At 47.5% G+C, this 13,270-nt stretch overlaps 1 protein-coding gene across 7 annotated transcripts in view; it reads right to left on the reverse strand.

Moving 5' to 3' along the window:
- The window catches only part of LOC110260341 (uncharacterized), a 365,599-nt gene that overhangs the window by 204,587 nt on the left and 147,742 nt on the right, over window positions 1-13,270 (reverse strand). For all 7 annotated transcript variants that reach the window (XR_014844529.1, XR_014844531.1, XR_014844527.1 and 4 more), the window contains 2 exons: window positions 3,049-3,253; window positions 2,548-2,661 (listed from right to left, as the gene is read on the reverse strand). The gene's annotated coding sequence lies outside the window, so the exon portion shown is untranslated. The remainder of the gene's footprint in view (window positions 1-2,547; window positions 2,662-3,048; window positions 3,254-13,270) is intronic.

Consider the following 13,270-nt stretch of genomic DNA (forward strand, 5'->3'; position numbering starts at 1 on the left):
TTCCTCAAAAAACTAAAATTAGAGCTACCCTATGACCCAGCCATCCAACTCCTGGGCATATATCTGGAAAGGACAAAAACTCTACTTCAAAGAGATACACGCAGTGTTCATTATGGCACTAGTTACAATAGCCAAGACATGGCAGCAACCTAAATGTCCATCAACAGATGGAATGGATGATGAATGTGGTACATATATACAACGGAGTACTACTCAGCCATAAAAAAGAATGAAATACTGCTTTTTGCAGCAACATGGATGCAACTAGAGATACTCTTACTAAGTAAAGTAAATCAGGCAAAGGCAAATATCATATGATATGGCTTATATGTGGAATCTAAAAAAATGATATGAATGCATTTATTTACAAAGCAGAAATAGACTTACAGACATAGAAACCTTATGGTTACCAAAGGGAAGGGGATAAATTAGGAATTAGGGATTAACATATACACACCACTACATATAAAATAAACAGCAAGTCCTACTATACAACACAGGGAACTATATTCAATAGCTTATGAGAACCTATAATGGAAAATAATCTGAAAAATTATATATAAATAAAACAGAATCACAGGGCTGTACACCTGAAACATTGTAAAATCAACTGTACGTCCATAAAAAAATAAAATGAGAAAGCACACAGCTCTACTTCCGACAGGCTGGACGGGGGCCCTGCCCCAGAAGCCTTCCTTCTTAGAGCTGGAGGGCATCTCAGAAATCAACCAGTCCTGTGCCCCCCGGAAGAAACTGGGGCCAAGAGGACCAGCCTAAGGTGACATGGTGGGGGAATAACTGGCTGAAACCTAGGACTCTGGGACTGAAGAGCCAGCACCCTCTAAGTGGGGTTCCTCCAAATGGGGCCTAGGAACCAATGGGCTCAGCTCGGCTGGGAATCTTGCTGAAAATGCAGAGTTCTGAGGCCCACCCCAGACGGACCAGGTCAGAACCAGTGGGGTGGGGACCAGGAATCTGCTTCTGATGAGCCACTTCCTTTGAGAAGCACTGAGGCATGTGTGACAATCGGTTGGGAAGGGTGTTGCAAATAATTTGTTACTAATAATACTAAAAGCACTCAATTTGGGGCATCATTTCCTTTTTGAACAGAACAGACACAATAGCATGGCTCTCCCACACTTGCATAATGATGAGCTCCCTTGACCAGCAGAGAAAGTGACGGCGCTCCAGCCGCCCCGCGGAAGAGACACGTGCCCTAGAGCCTGCGTGGTTCCGCACCCTGGGACCAGACCCCTTGCCTGTATTAGGGCCGCCGCTAAGTGGATATCTGGGGGAGCGGACCAGGGCATCTGCTTTGGAGCGAAGCAGAGCTGGGGGTGCATCCAAGCTCCACTGCTCACCAGCTGTCCGTCACATCCCTTGGCGTCTCTCCGTTTTCTCGCATGTAAATTGGGAGCAGTTCCTACCCCGAGGGTTGCAGTGAAGATTCAACTAAAACATCCTAATGCATGTGTATTGGAACAAAACAAAGACACAGAGCGCAGGCCCCCTCCTGCTCGCCCCCCCCCCCACACACACACACCTCCCACAGCCTGTGACAGGGCCTCTGCCATTGCCACCTGGCTTGTCCCCCTTCCCCAGCAGAGCAGAAAGACCCTTATGGCTGAGATTCTTGAAGAACTACATGTTATCCATCCATATATTCACTGGTATAAATAGACCTATAAATAAAATACCTTCCGCCCGTAATGTAAGTGAATATTCGTAAAATGTCTTAAAAAGCAGTATTTTGATTTTTATTTTTTTAACAGATGTCAATGTAGTGTCTCTTTTTTTTTGTTTTGTTTTTTTTTGTTTGTTTGTTTTTTCCTTTTTTGGCTGCCCAGCAGCACGTGGAGTTCCCAGGCCAGGGGGGATCAGATCCGAGCCATGGTTGTGACCTAAGCCACAGGGGCGGGGCAACACCAGATCCTGAACCTGCTGTGCCAGGCCGGGGATTGAACCTGTGTCCCAGCACAACCCAAACACCGCCTGCCTGTCCTGCTGCACAACAGTGGGAACGCCTCAATGTCGTTCAACCCTTCCACATTAAAAGCTAATATGCAGACAGAAATTACAGGCCTTCAACAAACATGAATATTCATCAAACCTCATTGCCATCAACTATATACAGTAATCTGGGCACATGGTCAAATCAGCAGGGACCACAGTCGAATCAGACCAAGGGCCTTTTCCTGGGTTCTTAACTGGCTGGCTGATGGTATCCCAAAGGTCACCGAGCAAGTTTAAGCATACAATTCCACATCAGGAGGGAAGAAGTTCCCCTTGGGAGAATGTAAAAATTGCACTTAACACAGCGCCCCAGCCCCCGCCCCACCTACCTGGCGGGCCACCCCAGGAAGCCTCAACAAAGGGAAGAGACAGCACCATCCTGGTCACGGGCCGTCTTTCCGGCTCCGACCTTCCCTCTGGGCGGCCTCCTCCCCGCTCTATCACAGAAGTTTCTGCCCTGCCCTGCATCCACTCTGGTGAGAACAGAGGCGGGCAGGGCATCAGGTGGGAGGATGGAAGAAATAAAAGACTCACCCCTGGCTCTTGAGAAGCTTCCAGCCAAGCAGAGAAAGAATGCTAAGCCCAATCATTTCTTGCATCTTCGCTTTAATGCAGTTCCACTTGGTTCTGGTCGGTGGCCGCTCCCGTCTGGCAAGGAGAGAGCAGGGAGCAGCTCGTTGGGGCTTCCAGCAGGCCAGCAAAGCTGAGTCCCACACAAGCCCCCCACTCCCACCTTCCTGCACAGTGCGCTTAGCTCCCCACCTAATGGGCAGCTCTGTCTCCATTTCAATGTATGGATAGGCGAGCTTTCACTAATGACATGCGGCAAGAAACGACGTTTCTTAGTCCCGGCACATGGGCCTCATTAAGTCCTGTAGTTTGTGTGACATCTCAAGAAGAAACCACCTCTTTTGCAGCGCGTCACCCTCGCACAAATACTGGGTAGGGGCCCCATGGGGGCCACACCTCACTGCACAACGGAAGAAACACATTCTCAACAAGCCAAGAAATGGGAATAATGAGAGAGCTCCATACCGGATCCATCCGCCTCAGGGCACTGGCGAAGGGAGAGGGGACCGTGGCTCCGCGTACACCCAGAGCATCGGGAGTGGCCCGGGCAGAGGAGCTCCCAGGCTTTGACCGCCGGTGACCGACCCCGGAGAGAAGCTTTATAAATAGCGTCTGCTCCCCCAGCCTGCAGACTGTGCCTCTGACTGTGGGTCCGAGGCCCTCTCTCCACCTGTCGGCAAAGAAGCTCATTAGCGCTTGCGAGTCTCCCATCAAAGGTGGCGCTTGTTAAAATTTGTAGGAATCAGGCTGCTTTAATTATCCATGCCAGGGGGTGGGGTCCTTGGGGCAAGGACGCTTTCTTTAAAGTGCAGGTTATCTGGATGGGAGTGGATGGTGGTGGAAGGCCTGGGAGATGATTAGAACCGGTTGGGCGATGGGAGTCATGCTGGGATAGCGGTAGAGGAGAGCTGGCTTTCTAAGCAGCCTTTGCTTGTCAATTATTTAATCCCTTGGATGTACACAGCCTCATAGGTAGAGGCAACCCAGAGTTATATACTTGGAAACCACAGGGAGCGGGGCTTGGATTAGACTCTTAAACCTGGCCTGTGCGGTAAGAGGAGAGAGGCCGTTGCTCCCGGGCAGGCAGGGGGCTTCGCGGGGGCTCAGGCTGGGCTGTGTCTTTCCCGTCGACATCTCCCTTCCCAAGAACCCCCTGTAGCTGAGTTGGCCCAGCCTTCCCCAGCTGTGCCTGGAGAAAGTGGGGGACGCATTCCAAGGGAGCTGAAGCCCCTACCCCATCACCCCCACCTTCTCTCATGACCTCTCACAAATGCCCCCTGGAGAGAGCCCGGGCCATTTGTCCTCAGCAGCCTCCATCACGTCCCACCTGCCTGACTCCAGGAAGCAGCCCTGACGGGCCGAGCCCCCAGCTTCTAAGTCAGAATTAGTTCTCTCTCCTCTGGGTTTCCTTGGCACCTGGGACTCACGCTGTTGTTGTTGTTGGCTTTGTTGTTGTTGTTGATGGCCACACCCAAGGCATAGGTACGTTCCCAGACCAAAGATTGAATCTGAGCCACAGCTGCGATCACACTGGATCCTTTAATCTACTGCCCTGGGCCGGGATTCGAACCTGCACCTCCGCAGAGACCTGAGCAGCTGCAGTTGGATTCTTCACCCACTGCACAACAGCAGGAACTCCTGGGTTCACGTCTAATGGCTCTATCTTACAAATGCTGACATGGCGTTTGCTGGGCAATTCGAGGAGTAATTACTCATTGAATCTTCATAACAACCAAGAAAGTAGTGATGAGTATGATGCCTATTTTATTGATCAGAAAACAAAGGCACAGAGAGACTGGGCTACCTGTTCAAAGTCACCCGGCATGGAAGTGGAAGGGCCAGAATTCAAATGCAATCTGGTCACAGAATCTGGGCTCTTAACCGCTCTGTTCAACTCCGTGCACCAAATGCCTTGAAGAATAGTCCATTTGTAAGTCTTTTCTCCCTCACCCGCCTGTGGGTTCTGTGAGAGCTGGAATTCACTGCCAGGTACACAGCAGATGTTCCAAATGCTTCTGGGAATAACATGCCCTGGGTGGGTACAGTCCGGCCTTGAGTCAAGGCGGGAAAAACATCAGCCAGGAATTTCCTCCTGGTGCCAAGAAGGGGGCGCCAAAAACGGAGTAATGCTTCCTGTCAGCATCTTCATTTCCTTTGGGGAGACTACCTGTTTCCTGCTGGGTACAGTTTCGACAGGATTATAAATGGTGGTAACCTGTCCTTCCCCTGGCCAGGGAGAACATGGACCCCAAGTCAGGCCAGCTGGACTCCACTTTAGGTTTGGGTTTTTTGGCTTTTGGTTTTTTGGTTTTTCGATTGCACCTGTGGCATGTGGAAGTTCCCAGCCAGGGATCAAACCCTTGCCACAGCAGCAGCCCAAGTCGCTAAAGTAGCAATGCCAGATACTTAACCTGCTGAGCCATGAGGGAACTCCCTCAGCTGGACTCTCTTTCCCTGGACTTTGAACATAGACTAGAGTGGCACAGGGATAGAAATTCCCATGGATGGCAGGCCTGCCTGTTCCCTCAGGCCGTGCCTGAGCCCTGTCTGGAGGTCTGCACTCTGCTTCTGCCTTCTTCCCCCTGCCTAGTTGTCACCTCTGCACCTTGACCTTAGCCTACTTTGCTCTGGGCCTGCTCGGCCTAGCTAGGTCTGACACCTGGACTCCAGTGCACTTGCACAGCTTTTTATCTATACAGTTAACTGTACAATAGGCAAAACATTCTCTGACATCAACCTTACCAATGGTTTCTCAGGTCAGTCTCCCCAGGCAACAAAAATAAAAGCAAAAAGAAACCATTGGGATGTAACAAAACCGACATGCTTTTGCACAGCAAAGGAAACCATAAAAAAAAATCCCCAAAAGACCACTTACAGAATGGGAGAAAAGAGTTTCAAAGGATGCAACTGACAAGGGCTTAATCCCTGAAATATACAAACAACTTAATACAACTCAACAGCAAAAAAGCTAACAACCCAACGGAAAAATGGGCAGAAGACCTGAACAGACATTTCTCCAAAGAACGTATACAGATGGCCAACAAGCACATGAAAAAATGCTTGACATCACTGATTATTAGAGAAATGCAAATCAAAACCACCATGAGGTACCACCTCACACCAGTCAGAATGGCCATGATTGATAAGTCCACAAATAACGAGTGCTAGAGAGCATGTGGAGAAAAGGGAACCCTCCTGCCCTGTTGGTGGGAATGTAAATTGGTACAACCACTATGGAAAACAGTATGAGGTTTCTCAGAAAAATATACCTAGAACTACCATATGACCCAGCAAGCCCACTCTTGGGCATATATCTGGACAAAACTTTCCTTGAAAAATACACATGCACCTGTATGTTCATTGCAGCACTAGTCACAGTAGCTAAGACATGGAAACAACCTGAATGTCCATCCACAGATGATTGGATTAAGATGTGGTATATATACACAACAGAATACTACTCAGCCATAGAAAGAACAAAATAATGCCATTTGCAACAACATGGATGGAACTAGAGACTCTCATACTGAGTGAAGTAAGTCAGAAAGAGAAAGACAAATACCATATGATAGCACTTATATCTGGAATCTAATACACAGCACAAATGAACCTTTCCACAGAAAAGAAAGTCATGGACTTGGAGAACAGACTTGTGGTTGCCAAGGGGGAGGAGGAGGGAGTGAGATGGACTGGGAATCGGGTTAATAGATGCAAGCTATTGGAGTTCCCATCGTGGCTCAGTGGAAATGAACCTGACTAGCATCCATGAGGACAGAGGTTTAATCCCTGGCCTTGCCCAGTGGGTTAAGGATCTGGCATTGCCGTGAGCTATGGTGTAGGTTGCATGCAACTTGGATCCTGTGTTGCTGTGGCTGTGGCGTAGGTCAGCGGCTACAGCTCCAATTTGACCCCTAGCTAGGTGCGGCCCTAAAGAGACAAAAAAAAAAAAAAAAAAAAAAAAAAAAAAGATGCAAACTATTGCCTTCGGAATGGATAAGCAATGGGATCCTGCTGTATAGCACTGGGAACTATATCTAGTCACTTACGATGGAGCATGATAATGTGAGAAAAAAGAATGCATATGTGTATGTGTGACTGGATTACTGCCTTATTGCACAGTAGAAAATTGACAGAACACTGTAAACCAGCTAGAAGGGAAAAAAATTAAAATCATTAAAAAAAAATAGCCAAACTCATAGAAGCAGAGAATAGAATGGTGGTTGCCAGGGGCTGGAGGAGGGGGAAAGGGGGACGTATTAATGTAAGGATACAAAGTTTCCGTTATATAAGATGCAAAAGTCCTAGAGATCTGCTGTCTAGCATAAAGCCCACAGTTAATAATACTACTGTATGGTACACATAAGTTTTTACTAAGAGGGTAGATCTTATGTTAAGAGCTCTTATTGCGCATCAAAAAAAGGTAAAAAAGTGGGCAGGAGCAAACTTTTGGAAGTGGTGAATATATTTATGGCATAGATTGTAGTTGATTTCATGACACATATTTATCTCCAAACATGTCAAATTATACCTATTAAATATGTACAACTTTTTTGTATGTCAATCATAACCTCAATAAAATGGTTTTTTTAAAAAAACAATTTACTGTACACTTGCTTGGGCGGGGTGGCGGGGGTGGGGAGGTGTCACACTGCCACCTGGTCTGCTCTTGCTCTAAACTTAAACCATCCTCCTGGTTAGGCTGTCCCTTGCCCTCTCCTCCAACTGGAGTTCCCTGGTGTCTTCTCTGAGCTTCAGGGGTACCACCGTGGTGGGAGGCAGAGGCCAGGAGAGAGGCTGAGTGGGAAATCTATTAGTGGCCCTTTTATCTGCCTTAAATATTCAAGTTCTACTTAAGACTTGAGTTAAAAAAAAAAAAAAAAAAAAAGCTCCTCTACTTAAAAAGTTTGAAAACCATTATCTTAGATCTTTCTGAAGCCATCCGTTCATTTCTTCATACTGCTCTGTTTGCTCAGAACTGAGTTAACCATTCATTTCACATTTACTTAGTGCCTGTTCTATGCCAGGCACTGTGCTGGGTGCTTGAGAGACCAGGTGAGGAAGCCCAGCCTCAGTCATCAAAATGCCCTTGAGCTGGAGGGATGCCTCTCAGATTTAATGCTCACATAAGTCACCTGCAGGATCTTTTTTTATTTTTATTTTTTTGTCTTTTTAGGGCTGCACCTAGGGAGGTTCCCAGGCTAGGGGTTGAATGAGAGCTGCAGCTACTGGTCTACACCACAGTCACAGCAACTTGGGAATCGAGCCACATTTGCAACCTACACCACAGCTCAGGGTGACATCAGATCCTTGACCCACTGAGCAAGGTCAGGGATCGTACCTGTGACCTCATGGATGCTAGTCAGATTCCTTTCCGGTGAGCCACGATAGGAACTCCTACCTGTGGGATCTTTTAACACGCAGATTTTTGACTTGGTAGATCTGAGATAGGGCCTGAAACGCTGCCTTTTTAATGAGCTCTCCAGTGGTAGAATCCAGAGCCCAGCGCTCCCTAATTCTCTCTGAGATGCTTTTAAAAATCCTCACGTGTAGCCCGTGATGAAATCAGCATCCGGAACTTTATTCTTAGTGATTTTAACATGGAGCTAAGATGAAGAACCACTGATCTGTAGGGAAAGACAGACTGCCTTCATTTCCCATGTCTGCTTTAACAAATTGCCACAAACGTATTTAAAGCAACACAAATTTATTATCTTAGCATTCAGGAGGTCAGAAATTTAAAAGGGGCCTCACTAAATCAACTTCACTAGAACCAACAGGTTGGCAGGGCTGGGTTCCTTTCTAGAGATGCCAGGGGAGAACCCTTTTTCTGGCCTTTTCCAGCTTCTGCAGGCTGCCCTGTTCCTTGGCTCGTGGCTCCTCCCAGCAACTCTGAAGGAGGCCTTCTCCCCTTCTTGCGTCACCCTGACTCTCCTGCTTCTCTCTTCGATTTCTTTTTTTTTTTTTTTTTTTTTTTTTTGGTCTTTTTACCATTTCTTGGGCCGCTCTCGCGGCATACAGAGGTTCCCAGGCTAGGGGTCGAATCGGAGCTGTAACCTCCGGCCTACACCAGAGCCACAGCAACGCTGGATCCGAGCCATGTCTGCGACCTACACCACAGCTCACGGCAACGCCGGATCGTTAACCCACTGAGCAAGGGCAGGGATCGAACCCACAACCTTCTGGTTCCTAGTCAGATTCGTTAACCACTGCGCCATGACGGAACTCCCTCTCTTCGATTTCTAAGGACCCTTGTGATTATACTCAATTCAGTGGATAATCAACAACTGCCTTCCCAATCCCAAGGCCAGCTGCTAGTAACCCAGCATAACTTCCTAACAATTCTGGGAATTAGGACATGGACATCCTGGGGGAGCCAAAGTCCTTCCTGCAACACAGGCACTGACTAAGATGAAGAAGACGTGTGGTTCTGCCTTGAAGGAGATGAGCGCGGGCGGGGGTCCCTACCAACCGGAGAAAAGTGGGAGGAGGAGGCGTCAGGAAGGGCTTCGTGGAGGAAGTTACCACAGTTGACTCAGACTGACTCTCGAGAGCTGATTGGCCAATTCCCAGAAATGCTACCCCAGACAATCACTGGTAGTTTCAACTCAGCCATGGGAGGAATATTTACACCATGGAAAGTGGCACATGCTACAAATCAGGTATCTTTTTTTCCCTTCTTTCCCAGAGACCCAGTTTTTAGACATTTACCACCAATGAGAAGATGCCCCGGAGCCTTCAGAGAGGAGACACCAGCCAGCCAAGTGGATAAGGCGCTTGCGTTTGAAGTATAGCTGCTCTTATCAAATACAGGATAAGCTCCCACTGGCCGAGTCCCAAATTTCAATGCCTCTAGAGCAGGGCTTCTCTAACCGTAATATGCACACATACTACCTGGGGAGCTTATTGGATCTGATTTCAGAGGTCTGGCGGGGGAGGGGGGGGCTACTTTTCTAACTAACTCGCAGGGGGTGTCCATAAGGTTGGTCCCAAAACACACTTGGAGTACCAAGACTCCAGAGCAGTCATCTCCAAAAGTGACCACAAAGCCATCCATTCAGGTCTAGAGAAGATGATTCTAGAATTTCCATTTCTCATATTGTATTTACCGAAGATACCACGGATTACCATTATTTTGTGTATACTGGGGGAAAAAATCTGTTAAAGCTACCAATTAAACCAGGACATGTTATCAGTTATAAAATGCATCATAATTTCAGAGATACTAAAATGTGGAAAAGCTATGCATCCTTCAATCAATAAAATGCAGTGTTTGGGAGTTCCTGCTGTAGCTCAGTTAAGAACATGACATAGTATTGGTGAGGATGCAGGTTCTATCCCTGGCCTTGCTCAGGGGGTTAAAGCTCTCGTGTTGCCACGGCAGAGGCAGCTTGGATCTGGTGTTGCTGTGGCTGTGGTGTAGACTTGTAGCTCCATTCAACCCCTAGCCTGGGAACTTCCATATGCCGCAGGTGTGGCTATAAAAAGAAAAAAAATGCAGTGTTTATTTTTTATAGTTTAAAAAATAAGAAATCACACTTAGCATAATTTAATACTTTGACATCAGACCCCTTACTTGGCCCACATGTTGGATGGTTCTGAACTGTGTCTGGTCTAGAACACTCTGAAGGAAAAGTGGGGGCCCTACCCCCAGAGGGGTTCATGTGGTGTCCCCTTTTGTCACTGCACTTTTTTGGTTTTCCCATAATGTTTCGTTTTTATTGAGTTAGAGAGGTGTGCTATCTAGTTTTAGTTTAAATGGCTCTCATAAAATAGACACAGTTTAAAAGGATTCCTGTGGTTTGAAGTTAACACCAATCATAAAAACCTGAGTGAGCAATAAGAAAGAGGCAGAACTGACATGCCTGTTCCCAATCTGAGTTCCACACCTGCCATATTCTGCAATAAAACAACGGTGATCTAATCAGATCTGACAAGACATTGGCGAAAAGAAAGGAAAAAAAAAGAATGAAAGAAACCATCAGGAGCCCCTTTTTGAAATGTGGGTTTACATTCATTTTTATTAGGGATGAATGTCACACTTGGGACCTTGAGCGTTCGTTACAGCGGTACCTGCGTATCTTTCCCACATACTAGGAAGAGCAGGTCAGCTCATTGCAGGTGCCCAGGGACCCTTGCTGAGGGAGCTGCCACTAGTTCGAATGCTCTGGAGGCTTTCAAACCAGCAATTTATTGCTCTGGTGTGAAAGCGTCTCGTGTTTCTTTTGTTTCCAACTCATTGGCCCAAGCCAACCATGTGGGTGCAAACATCGGGAGAGCCGGAAGCTCCATCCTGGTAGACAAGGCTAACCACTGCCCTGACTGACTCCTGATTCCTTTTTCTTCACCTGTCGTGCTATCTCCCGCCCATTTGGGGTCATGATTGTTGCAAAATACAGACAAATCTGGATGCTCTATGTGAGAAAAAGCTGCCTTGATAAGCCTGTATAGCTCAAAAAAAAAAAAAAAAAAAAAAAGGCTGCCTGGGCTTTAACGCCTTCGAATATGAAGAGGTCTAATGTTTGGAGAAACTGCAAAGCTTCTGAACAGACAATAAAGTCAAACCATGAAGGAAAACCTGCAAGACCTTGAGAACTTGCCTCTCTCCCAAGTCAGCCCTGGTCTGCGCTGGGAAATGACTGCATCGCCTCTTAGCCTTCTGCCGAGAACTGAGCTAAGGACACCTTTTCTCACCCTTCCCTTCCTGGCTCCAGTGCCATGAAGCTTAAAGGAAGTTGGTCAAGATCGCTTGAAGAACGGAGTTCATCAGGGGAGAGGATCATGCCCGGAGAACCTGGAAGCATGAAGAAAAGCCCAGGGCAGAGCATCTGTCATCTGTCCCAAGAGAATCCAGAGCTACAGGGGACTGTTTTCTACTTACTAAGCTTACAGGCACATTCTGATTTTTAAGAAGAGGAGTTCCCTGGTGGCCGAGCAGTGAAGGATTCAGGGTCGCTGCTGTGGCTCAGGTTGGATCCCTGGCCCGGGAACTTCTGCATGCTATGGGTATGGCCTAAATAAATAAATAAGTCTATTTAAAAAATAAATAAAAAGAAGAGCACCGGGTGGTATAAAAAACATCACCAGAGAATTAACGTTTTGGTGACTCCATAGGAATGTGTCAGAGCTGAGTCTTACATGAAGCAAATTTCATTCACATTTAATACTGAATAAATGGGGGGGAAACAGAAGGCAGTGTTTCATAAGGATGTAATTATTCATCCGTAGAGGGATCCCAGCACCACTGTGTTCATTCAAGGAACGGCATCTCTTCATTAGCCACTGGAGTTGCGTCCCAGTTTTACCTGCCTGGGGGCCAGTGACGTTTGGAAGGAGCAGCACCTGCTCCCCTGGGAGGCGACAGAACAACAGGCAAGGAAAACGGTTCTCAGAGTATTTACCACGAGGCCAGGGTTAGGGGCTGGCAGCCTTGAAAGCAGAAGAACAAGGGAGGGTTTGGTATGTGGAATTGTGTTGTTTCAAGACTAGGGCCAGTTTGACCGACTGAATTAATACCAAAGCTGGGGTTTAAAGAAATTGATCTAGGAGTTCCCATCGTGGCTCAGTGGCAATGAGCCTGACTAGTATCCCTCAGGATGCGGGTTCGATCCCTGGCCCCGCTCAGTGGGTTAAGGATCCGGTGTAGCTGTGGCTGTGGCTGTGGTGTAGGCTGGCAGCTGTAGCTCCAATTTGACCCCTAGCCTGGGAACCTCCATGTGCTGCTGTTGTGGCCCTAAAAAGACAAAAAAAAAAAAAAATGATCTACATATGAAACTTGTGGAGGACTTAGCAGTCTCTTCCGAAAAGTCCTCCTGGAAATACCCCAGATGGGGTTGCATGCCGAATCTTTGTACCTCTTCTGTGCTGTCAGTACAACTGTGTGAGCATGCTTGCTTACTTGTTCCCTGCCCACTGGCCTATGGACTCCCCGAGAATGGAGACTGCATCCGTGCCATCCCCTGGTGTGTGACACGGAACACACACTTGATGTATTTGATGAAAGGATGAGTGGATGGCATGACTCATTTCAAGCCCCCAGCTGCAAACCCTTTGGAAATAGCATGGAGGACCCAGCACGGGGTGGCGTAGGCTTTGTTGAGAGCCGCACGCCTTAACCTGAACTACTCCCGTGGGTGGGGGTGTGGTTCACGCATGGGATTCGGGGTGGCGTTGGCACATTTGACAAAATTGAATCCTGTATTTTATGTGCATGTTCATTTTTCTGGAGACGGTGCCCAGAGCTTTTTTATCAGCTTTTCAAGCTGATTCATGACCACGAAAGAGCATAAGAAATTCATGTGCTCATGTAATCTTTGGTCTTGACCCCAGTGGGCTGGGAGTGAGTTCTGGTTTTGCGGGGCAGACCCAGCCATCTGCTGCAGATCCTGAGCCACAGGCAGTCACCCCCAGGCCCTTTGCCTCTGCAGACATGTGTCACTCTGCCCAGTGGGTCCTAAACACAAAGAGAAAAACCTGTGTCTGAATTTGAGTTGCAACCTTGGAGTTTTAGCATTTTGGATTTTAGAAGGCCATGGGCATCAAAGGAGACCTTAGAAAAATGGCATTTCCAAAGCGAAGTGATCAGAGACATTGACTCCAAGGGAGATGGAAAAGGTGCCTTGTCACACACGAACTTCTGTGTGTAGCAGGCTCTGGAGAATAAAAGTGGCCTCAATAGGTGAATGTGGCA

This window comes from Sus scrofa, chromosome 4, assembly GCF_054392235.1.
Source record: "Sus scrofa isolate SSC_HxYL_T2T_F1_AM1 chromosome 4, Sscrofa_HxYL_maternal_Yorkshire_Landrace_v2.0, whole genome shotgun sequence".
NCBI lineage: Eukaryota > Metazoa > Chordata > Mammalia > Artiodactyla > Suidae > Sus > Sus scrofa.